This window comes from Euleptes europaea, chromosome 3 (assembly GCF_029931775.1).
Source record: "Euleptes europaea isolate rEulEur1 chromosome 3, rEulEur1.hap1, whole genome shotgun sequence".
NCBI classification, from domain to species: Eukaryota; Metazoa; Chordata; class Lepidosauria; order Squamata; family Sphaerodactylidae; genus Euleptes; species Euleptes europaea.
The window spans coordinates 2,254,005-2,265,296 of NC_079314.1; the positions used below are offsets into that span (position 1 = coordinate 2,254,005).

The 11,292-nt window shown below is 43.8% G+C and overlaps 1 pseudogene; it reads right to left on the reverse strand.

The window, feature by feature from the left end:
- Window positions 1-6,993: 6,993 nt before the first annotated feature.
- LOC130475144 (mesencephalic astrocyte-derived neurotrophic factor-like) lies at window positions 6,994-7,536 on the reverse strand (annotated as a pseudogene).
- Window positions 7,537-11,292: the final 3,756 nt, after the last annotated feature.

The window sequence follows — 11,292 nt, forward strand, 5'->3', positions numbered from 1 at the left end:
CACATTTGGGGTTGGCAAAGGAGATAGTGTTCGTCTCCCAGTCTATACTGGGACTATGACCTTTAATCCAGTTAATTCCCAGGACCACTTCAAATCGGATAGGGGCTATGGTAAAGTCTATTTGCTCCCAGTGGGAGCCAATACCCATCGCCACCCCTATAGTGCGATGATCAACTGGGCCCCCCTTGAAATGGCTCCCATCCATTTGGGCAAATTGGACGGGGGCTGGTAAAGCCTCGGACTTGACTTTGAGTGCTGCAAATGTGGCCTCATTGATGAGAGTGCGACCGCAACCGGAGTCAATGAGTGCCTTAACGGGTAGTTGGGGACCACCTTCATAGCTGTCCTTGAAGTCTGGACGGTTCAGCAGAGAAACGAAAGGAAACATCTAAACCGAGATAACAGCCTGACAGGCTCTGCTGAGGAGGGGGTGGGAGCTGGTGGAGCTTGACCCCAAACTCCCCCCCCCCAATACCCACCTGCTTCTTCATACTGGAAATAGCACTGGAAATTGGGGAAGGAGAAAGTGCCCCGTGTGTGTGTGTGTTTTAAGTGCTGTCAAGTCGCTTCCAACTCATGGCGACCCAATGAATGAAAGTCCTCCAAAATGTCCTATGTTTGACAGCCTTGCTCAGATCTTGCAAATTGAAGGCTGTGGCTTCCTTTATTGAGTCAATCCATCTCTTGTTGGGTCTTCCTCTTTTCCTGCTGCCCTCAACTTTTCCTATCATGACTGTCTTTTCCAGTGACTCTTGTCGTCTCATGACATGACCAAAATATGATAGCCTCAGTTTAGTCATTTTAGCTTCTAGGGTCAGTTCAGGCCTGATTTGATCTATAACCCACTGATTTGTTTTTTTGGCAGTCCACGGAATCCGTAACACTCTCCTCCAACACCACATTTCAAAGGAATCTATTTTCTTCCTATCAGCTTTCTTCATTGTCCAGTTTTCACACCCATTGTAAGCACTTGTTTCCACTGAAAGTCCAATAGCCACATCAAGAGACAGGTAGTCCAAAAGAGTTGGTTTATTGGTAACAGGTATGCAGAGCTTAGAAATCAAAAGGCAGGAACGATGGGGGATGGGAGTGCATTTGGTTATATGGAGATTTACAGACAGAGTACAGTCACATCATGATAACACAGGCAGCTTGGCAGTGCCAGGCTCCCACAAGCCTCAGACCCTGGGAAGCAAAGCAAAGCAAAGCAAAGGCAGCTGGCGGCCTTGAGCCAGAGTCGAAACGAAGGAATTCAAAGTCAGCCTGACACCCATACATAGTAATAGGGAATACGATGGCCTGAATTAATCTAGTCTTGGTGGCCAGTGACACATCCTTACACTTCAAAATCTTTTCTAGCTCCTTCATGGCTGCCCTTCCCAGTCTCAATCTCCTTCTAATTTCTTGGCTGCAGTCTCCCTTTTGGTTGATGGTGGAGCCAAGGAATAGAAAGTCTTGAACAATTTCAATTTCCTCATTGTCAACCTTAAAAGTTGTGTAATTCTCCTGTAGTCATTACTTTTGTTTTCTTGATGTTCAGCTGTAGTCCTGCTTTGGCACTTTCTCTTTTAACTTTCAGCAGTAGTAGTTTCAAATCTTCACTATTTTCTGCCAATAATGTAGTGTCATCAGCATATCTCAATTTTCACTCCACCGTCATCTAAATCTAATCCAGCTTTCCTAATTATATGTTCTGCAAATAGATTGAAGAGATAGGGAGATAAAATACATCCTTGTCTGACACCTTTGCCAATTGGAAACCATTGTGTTTCTCCATATTCTGTTCTAACTGTGGCCTCTTGTCCAGAGTACAGGTTGCACATCAAAACGATCAGATGTAGTGGCATACCCATTTCCTTTAAAACCAGCCGTAGCTTTTCATGATCCACACAGTAAAAAGCTTTGTTGTAATCTATGAAACACAAGCTGATTTTCTTCTGAAATTCTCTCATATGCTCCAGTAACCAGCGTATATTTGCAATATGATCTCTAGTGCCTCTTCCTTTTCTGAAGCCAGCTTGAACATCAGGAATTTCTCGTTCCATATATGGTAACAGCCTTTGCTGTAAGATTTTGAGCATCACTTTACTTGCATGAGAAATTAATGCGATGGTCCAATAGTTGCTGCAATCTTTGATGTCTCCTTTCTTGGGAATTGGAATGTAAATGGTTCGTTTCCAGTCTGTAGGCCATTGTTTTGTTTTCCATATCTGTTGGCATATTCTTGTCAAGATTTTGATGGACTCCGTTTCTGTGACTTGGAATAGCTCTATTGATATCCCATCTGTTCCTGGTGATTTGTTTCTCCCGATTGCTCTCAATGCAGCTTTCACTTCACTTTCTAAAACTGTAGCTTCTTCTTTTTTTTTTTTTTTAATAAATTTTTATTGATTTTTTAAAGCTATAAATTCTCCATAATTTTGACAACAGCGTAAAAATAATATCACAATCGCAATTATATTGATTGTTGTCTTAATTACCATTAAACATAAAAAATATGACAACTTCCCCATCACCTCCATCTACCTCTTAATAAAGTATTATTAGCCTTCGTTAACATATACTGATCCTAACATTAATTTCATTCTAAAGTTTCATGTTTTATAAAGTTTTACATTCTGGATCAAAATAAAAAGTAGCCTTCCATTATTCCCAGATCTTGTACATTATCACAATGATTCCTTCAATACTCCCCTTTTCCCCAGTTTCTCCAACTCCACCAGTTCTAGCGTTAAAATGATTTAATCCCTTTATTCTGAAACCTTTGTCCCTTTCCATTTAACATAAATTTAAAATAGCCATGCCACCCGTCCACACTGTCAAAGCCTTCCAATCCAGCAATCATATTTAAGTCAATCCTTTAACCATGGTCTAATACTTCCTTCTGTAACTGAAATAAGTCAATCAGGTATGGGAACAAGATTTCTTTGTTTTCTCTCATTTCCTCAGGCAAGGTGCATATCCAAAAATAATTCTTTCTGGGCTTAATCCCCATCGTGGCTTCAATCTGTGTTCCTTGATCTGCTCTCTTCTTCCTTGTATCCACACGTCCTTCCATGTCTTTTTTAAATGAAAAGTCCATTTCTTGTATGTCTGGTCTCTTTGTCGCCGGCTGGTTACTTTCTTGAACTTCTGTCTTCTTCTTTATATCCTGATATTCTTCCGTGACTTTTTGGGCAGAAGAATCCATTGCTTGTAAGTCCATATTTGTAGTCATCATTTGAATTTTCAAGACTTTTATGTCTTCTGTAACCAGATTCAACTTCTGATTACATACCAGTGATGATTGGTCAAGAGTCATCATCACTGAAATCAATTGAGCCATCTGTGTAGAAATCTGTTTTAATTGTTTAATTGTCGCCTCAGAATATTTAGCAAACATGTCCTGTACTTTTTTTTCCATGATTGAATTCAGTAGAATTCCCTTTGATTTCATAAGAGCAGGGCTATGTTAGCCAGATCAGGGAGAGGCTCCAGAGTATGTAACTTTATTAAAAATTTGATGGTCATCTAGCAGGAGTCCAGCATGTAGTTAATAGAAAATACTTTATTGTCCAACTTAATATCTTTTTCGGGTTGAAAAAATAAGTATTTAAACTTAAAAAAACTTTTTAAAGTTAAAAATACCAACGAGTTTTACCAGACGCTCTAGATCGGCTGAGCCAGGAAGTATTCCAGGGATTACCTAATCGTAGACCTTCTATCGTCTCTTCTCTATGGTTATTACCTTCAGGAGTGGTTTTGGTGTAACACGAGTAAGACGAATTTCCGGTCTTACGACCTTCTTCCTGTTGATTTGTAGAGCAGTGGAGAGGTAAAGCACAGAGTCTTCCGGTCAAAGGATCCTCTTTGTTGTACACGTGGCTGGAGGACCTTTTTTTCCCTTATGTAACTTCTCAAAAGTTCCTCCCTCCCCTTCCTTTAAGAACGCGTCGGATTGGCAGATCTTACATCAATCATTCAAGCTCGTTGTTTTAATTTAAGTTGATCAGTTTGATAAGGCTCCTGCTGCTTTATCTGATGGATCTCATACAACAAAATCATCCAGTTCAATTAAGGGAGAAAAACGGTTACCAGGAATATTTTCTTCAACCCCCTGTTATTCGATGACGCCAGTGAAAGACGAAGGATTCTTATCTACTCACTTGGGCGCCCGGAGGTGAGGCTTTAATCTTAATGTAGTCCTTATGATGTTTATAGGGTGCTGGAGGGTAGAGTCTAAAGCCGAAGTTGCGCGCTGGCGATTTCAATCCCTTCGTGCCCACGGGACCAAACGTCTGAAACTCCGGGGGGCTTATTAAAGCTACCTCAGAGTATTCAGGAGGTCAAACCGCATATATGGCTGCAGGGAATTCCTGCCTCTCAGCCCACTTGCAAGGGCTGGGTTGGGGTGCAATAAAACACCCCAAATCACACGCAAACTTGGATACTCCCCAGGAGCCCCTGGGAAGACGCAGCACTCAGCCCAGCTCAGCACCGGAAGTTTCTGTGTAGCTTCTTCTTCAAAAGATTCTTCTTGGAAAGAATCTTTTATCCTTTCATCTCTTCTGTATAGTTCTTCAGTGTGTTGTTCCCGCCTTTTCTTTATTTTGTCCTGTTCAGTTAATGTATTTTCATGCTGATCTTTCAGCATGCCTAACCGTGCTTTAAATTTCCCTTTGATTTCTTGGATCTTGTGGAACAGATCTCTTGTTCTTCCTTTTTTGTTGTTCTCTTCTATTTCTTTACACTGGTTATTATAAAAGGTCTCTTTGTCTCTACGTGCAAGTCGCTGGAACGTTGCACTTAGACTTTTGATTCTATTTCTGTCACCTTCTACTTTTGCTTCTCGTCTATCTCTGGCAATTTTAAGAGTTTCCTCAGACATCCATCGAGGTTTTTCTTTTCTTTTGGCTACAGGAATAGTCTTTGCACATTCTTCCTTGATAATATCTCTAGTCTCCACCCATAGTTCTTCAGGTTTACATTCACTTGAACTTAGTAATGCAAATCTGTTCCTTACATGGTCTTTAAACTCTTCCGGAATATTGCTTAGATTGTATTTTGGTGCTATGAATGTTTTTCTTAAGCTTTATCTTGATTTTCGATATTAACAATTCATGATCTGTACCGCAGTCGGCTCCTGGTCTTGTTTTGGCCGAGAGAATAGAGCTTCTCCATCTTCTCCAGAAGTGCCCTGTAGTGGCATACATTTGACCCCCTTGCTGACCATATTTTGATCAAGGTTTAACTTCAAAATCTGTACAGTTCCTCATTTTACCAACCAAATTCCATATTGAACTGCAAATAAATTTTGATGGGGGCGGGGAATCACCCTCCATTCTGTATGGCTTCCACTTTCCTGCCCTTAATGGTATCCAGAACCTGCAACCAGACCTTCTCCTGTCTCTTGACAGAATTTCCTTTCTCCCTCCCTGATGACGGTGATCCATCAGATACTGAGTAAAAGTCACACTCATCCAGATCTCAGTCATCTGTTCTTGTTGCATCAATCCTGTATCATACAATGGCACTAGGGAAGAATATGCCTTACACAGAAACCACGAGAAACTTCACAATAACAACTCTCTAGTCTCAGAAATCTTTCCATGCCTGGAGACCCCCTAAACCAGAGGTCCCCAACATGGTGCCCATGGGCACCATGGCACTCTCGGACACCTTTTGTGGCACCTGCCAAGTGTTTTTAGAAAGTGGGCAAGGCCAGGTGTGGCTTTTTCTACAGCAAGGCTTTTCATTGGCAGTTCAGATTTTTAAAAATGCCACTTCGGCAGCAGCTGCCACCACAACACAAGGATCTGCACTGTGTGACTAAAGGTAACCCATGACAGCTACTTTGTGGCTGGTTCCATTTCCCATGGCAGCCATTTTGTGGCTGCTCCTACCACCCTGCGTCAGAGTTCCAAAGGTGCCCACAGGTTCAAAAAAGTTGGGGATCCCTGCCCTAAACATACCAGCCTCTGCTTCTACACAAAGAGGAAACCACACACCCTGAGCCCAGCTAAATTATTCAGAACTTTTTCTTGCAAGTTACAGGTTCAGCTGTGGATGGCCAAGCTATGGTTCAGATGCCAAAATTGGCACCAGCAAACAGAGATTAGGGCACACTTGGAGAGGAGAAAGGTTGTAATTCTGAGCCATGGCACACAACCAGGTTGATGCCCAACTCAAGTCAGTAATGAATGGTTAGCGGTGAAAGAGAAATTCTTCACCTTCTCTCATCAATCATGCCATCACACAGCTCAGGGACAACAAAAGACCAGGGTTAGCGCTCAGCACAGTTCCTTCCAAACCATGGTTTTGGGTCCCAGATGTATAAGACAGGCTCACCCCAGCATGCAGTTTGGGTGCCGCAAAAAACAACAACCAGAGTTAGTTCCATCCACACCAGGAGTACAAGGCAGCTCATCCTAGTGCACAGCTCAGGTCCAGCAAAACACCAGGGTTAGTGCTAACCATGGTTCCTTCCAAACCATAATTTTTAGTCCCAGATATACAAAACAAACCATCACTTGTGCTGACAAATTATAGGATATACTTCTGCCTTTCCTCCCACCAGAATCCCCACAAACACAGAGGTAACTTCTCAAACCACAGCTGGACAATTTATCCAAACCACTCTGTCCAAAGCAGCTCCACACCACAGTTTTTGAGATTTGGGTTGGTCCCAGCTGTCCAACCATAGCATAATGATTCAGTCAAAACTTAGATTATCCATACTGTAGTTTTCTTTCTTTCTTTGTGTGTGTGTGTGTGTAGGTTTTTTTCTTAACTTCATATTAAAAATTCCATACATATGTTGATATCTTAGCATAAATCAGAGACAAGAGAAATAATAACTAAAGACATGAGGCACTTGAACCAGCATTGCAAGAACCACTTCAATTTGACATTTCAAACTGTTAAATAAGTTACAAAAACGGCCGTAAAGAAAATAGAAAGATTAACATCGTTTGTGTATGACGTGCTAATGTGCTAGAGAGGCCACCGCAGTGGTCAGAGTTCTGTCTATGAACTGGCTGCCTTTGGTGCATATTTAGGCATCCGTTCATTGATTTTGCGAATGGAGTCCGATTTTTCAGCACAGCCTTTCCATGCTTCACCCCAGTTGTCCAGAATTTTCTTCAGTTCTTTGACTCTCAACTTCTTCAGGACCACAGTGCTCAAGTCAATCTGGTTTTCGTACTTCAGCTCACATATCTGACTATCTTTCTTCTTTAGCTTCTCACAAATCTTTTCAACAGCAATGTGATTACTCAAAGGTTTTGACACCTTATTAATTATTTTAGTGGCTGCATCACTGGTAGCTCCAATGTAATAGCACAGCCGATTCTCTTTGCCTTTTGCCTCTTTACAGGATTTCAAAAGCTCTTTCTCAGCACTGGCTGGTGTAAATTCAGCATTCTTGTCCTTTAAGCTCTGCTAGAATCTTCCCATGAATGATACACATACCTCACAGTCACCCTCTCACAGAGCCCGGCTTTCGGCCGGGAGTAGGATTAAGGCCAGTGCCGCCCGGAGCCTGTTGGCTGCCCGCATCCTCCCTGGCAGAGGCCGCCTCAGCCACTGGCTTGGCTCACCCAAACTGTAGTTTTCAAACCACAGCTGGCTGCTATGTCTCAGCCACCTCTAGAACATCACACAACTCCTAATTAACATATGGAAATCAGACATGCCAATAACCACCTACTTTAAAGAGGGATTTGACAAATTTACGGAGAATGAATCTGTTCATGGGCATCAGTCACAATATCTGAATGGAGCCTCCAAGTTCAGATGCAGGCTACCAGATGTGGCAGGCAATGACGAAGGGCTAGTGCCCTTTGTGCCCCAATTAGAGAAACATTTGGCCGCCTGGAAATAGGAAGCTGCAGCCTCAGAAGAGGGTGAACGGCTGCAGATGTACACTATGGCAGCACAATTCAACAGTTTGGACGTAACCTGAGGCACCCTGGCCAAAACCAGAAACCAGACCTGTGTTCCTTTGGCCCTTTGCCTTGGCCCTCTCCCTCCCTTACCATGTCCCGTCTTCTGGCAGGGAGAGATAATAGGTGTATGTACCTCATATGTGGAGCTGGAATCCGCAGAGCTCTCCAGCTCTGGCTGCGGACAAAGAGGAACAGAAATGTTAATGGTTTGGTGGATCACTGGCACAGTTACATACAAAACCATTGTGTGTCACATTGTGGGTGGGGGAGTCCTGTGATCAGTATAAATTAAATAGGTTTGCCCATATGGACTTGTTTCACGGGTTATTGTAGGAGCTCTCCTGCCCAATAAACACTGGGGATCTGCCTCTGCTTGTAAGGGCCAATCTATCTCCCCCATGGGTTTTCTGATCCTAAAAAGCAGGGGGTGGATTTAAGCCCCAAGAATGGGAGGCTTTAACTCTTTCCTGCACATTTCATGTAGGTTTGGACTAGGGAAATAGTAGAAATCAACCACAGTAGTCCACAAAAAAGACACCCCCCCCCAAATAAAAATAACGTAACATCTTGTATTATGACAAAGACAAAACTTCTGAGATCTGCAGAAGGCTGTATCAAGCTCAACATTCAATACAAATGAAATACGGTAAGGGGGGTGCAGAGTCTGAGACCGGCGGGGAGGGGGGGCTTGTCTAAAGGTTGCTAATAATTTCCTGGCAGTAGCCAAATTCGAATTGGGGGCTGGCTTAGTCTTATCTCTGTTTCTCAGCCACTATGCTGCACCTGTTCCCTAGATAAAAGCAGAACAGTAGAAGCAGCTGCAGCCCCTGATACTCACCCTAGGCTTCACTTGCGTGCCAGGGGTGTGGTTGTCACACGAGGATGGGGTTGAAGTGACCTGTGGAGATTTCCCACTCTGAACATGGGCACCTGGGAACAAAGGAACATGTTTAAAAGGATGCCAGTTAATCTACTGTTGTGATATGTTCCAAAGGGTAGCTAGATATCTGACGAAGGGAGCTTTGACTCTCGAATGTTTATACCCTGAAATTCTTTTTTTTTTTTTAATAGTTAATAGATAAAGATATAAGTTTAGAAGAACTTGGGGATGCAATCAAGAAGTTAAAAATCAGTAAAGCTCCTGGCCCAGATGGTTTTATTTCAGAAATTTTATAAAGCGTTTTGCCAGATAATTAGTGTTTTTAGAAAGTGGATGGGACTTCTGCCCAGCAAAGCATTTGGTTGGCCACTGGAGATTTGATTGGCTGTGTGGATTTTTAAAAATGTTGCTTTGGCAGCCGCCTCCACCACCACCACACCAGGATCTGCTGCACTGTGTGACAGAAGGAAGATGTGGCAGCCATTTTGTGGCGGGCTTTGCCTCTCGCGGCAGCCATCTTGGGCAGCCATTTTGTGGCTCCGCCCACCTCACTATGTCAGAATCCCAAAGGTGCCCACAGGTTTGAAAAGAGTGGGGCACCGTTGGTTTAGAGGTTTTCTCTACTTTCACTTGCTTGGGGAGGCCTGAGGCCTGGCAGTAACAACAGCGCTACGTCCGAACGAGCAGCCTAGCTCGAAGGAAAGCTGCGAAGGATCCATAAAAGCAGAGGAACAAGACTTCCCTGTCTGGAGGAGTTATGGCCTCTGTTTCGACTCTGTTAAAGGGAAACAGAACACGGGAGACCAGGTCATTCCCATTCTAGGATATTACTCACAGAAACAGTACAGAGGGATCACAATTAAAACCACCCCAGCTAGCAATCCAATAACGGTGCCCGAAATGATCCTCGGGATCAGTGACAGCTGAGCAGAAGGGGATTCTGGAACAGAGAAACAAGAGAGATCCAGCAGTTATTAATGACAGCAATTTATTGACCACAGCTTTATCCAGCCCTTTCTCTCAGGAGACCAAAGATGGTCTCATTTTCACCTTCACAACACCCCTGTGAGGTAGACTGAACTGACAGAGATTGACTGGATGTCTCCAAGGCCTTGCTGTGGATTTTCTCTCCCCCCCCCCCCCCGCAAACAACCTCAACAACAACACTGCAGCATTCATTTCTGGACCAGAAAGAGAAGACCATCTAGACATTCACCTTGGTCTATCATCACAGATACAGACGCCTGTCCTGTGAGGTTGGTTACATGGTTGTACGCCTGACATTCATAGGTCCCCTCATGTTCCCACTCTGTGGAATTAACAATCAGGAGACTCCCATTCTGATCCATGCTGGTGTTATTGAAAAACCAGCTGTACTTGGCAGCAGGGACTGAATCAGCGCTGCAGTTGAGAGTCAGAGGGGAACCGAAGAGCTGGGTTATGTTTCCAGAGGGGCTTATTTCCACAGCATCCGGTCCATCTGTAAAGGACAAAAACAATGGGGGGGCATCATACCTCAAGACAGGGAGAAAGGCAGTCACCCCAAGAACTGGTTCTTGGCTAGATAATCTCTCTGTAGGGCAACCGGTTCCTAATGTTTTATCGCACGCTGTCAGCAGAAGAAAGGTTCAGTAGTCTTTTGTCAGCAGAAGAAAGGTTCAGTAGTCATGTTTTCATAACCAGGCAGTGAATGATGTCACAACTGCACACTTAGGTGGATTAGTTATTTGTGTAGCAGAACAGTTTGATATCGATCAATGATGCGGGGACCACTTGGCTCGGATCTGGTCAGCAGCATGGAAAACAAAGGACATATACTGGTTCCAGTTGTCACCCTTGCCCGTTGCTGGGCCTGAGCTATGTGGTCCTCCTGGTTTGCCCCTGGGCGGTTTCAATGGCCCACTCCCCCTGCAGTCAGTCAGTTCCTTCCTTGAATGCTTCCCATTCCTTTTTGTTTGTGGAACATGGGTGTAGTTTTTTTGGTTGGGGGTGTGACATTCCTCCATGCAAGTTACAGTGCGGCATCTGGAAAACTGCATGCCATCCACAAGGGGTAGAAAGTCAGGAAGAAGGCTTGAACACATGAAGCTGCCTTACACTGAATCAGATCACTGGTCCATCAGGGTCAGTACTGTCTATTTAGACTGGCAGCAGTTCTCCAGCGGCTCTGGTGGAGGGTTTTTTTACATCCCCAATCACCTGTTTCTTTGGAGATGCCGGGGATTGAACTTGGATCCTCCTGCATGCCAAGCAGAGTCTCTGCCACTGAGCCACAGCCCCTCTGTTGACTGTGGAACCACAAGGTGAGGCTTCTACCTAAAGGAAGGCGATTGCAGCAACAATTGCTACAATGGCCATGTTGGCTCGGATTTTTAAAAACAACGCTGTACATTGAGGCAAACTATACAAGTGGGGTTTTAGGAAAACTTTAGGAAAACCCCAAGGTTTTAGGAAAACTATGGATCATGGCCATGCTCAAAACTGCAG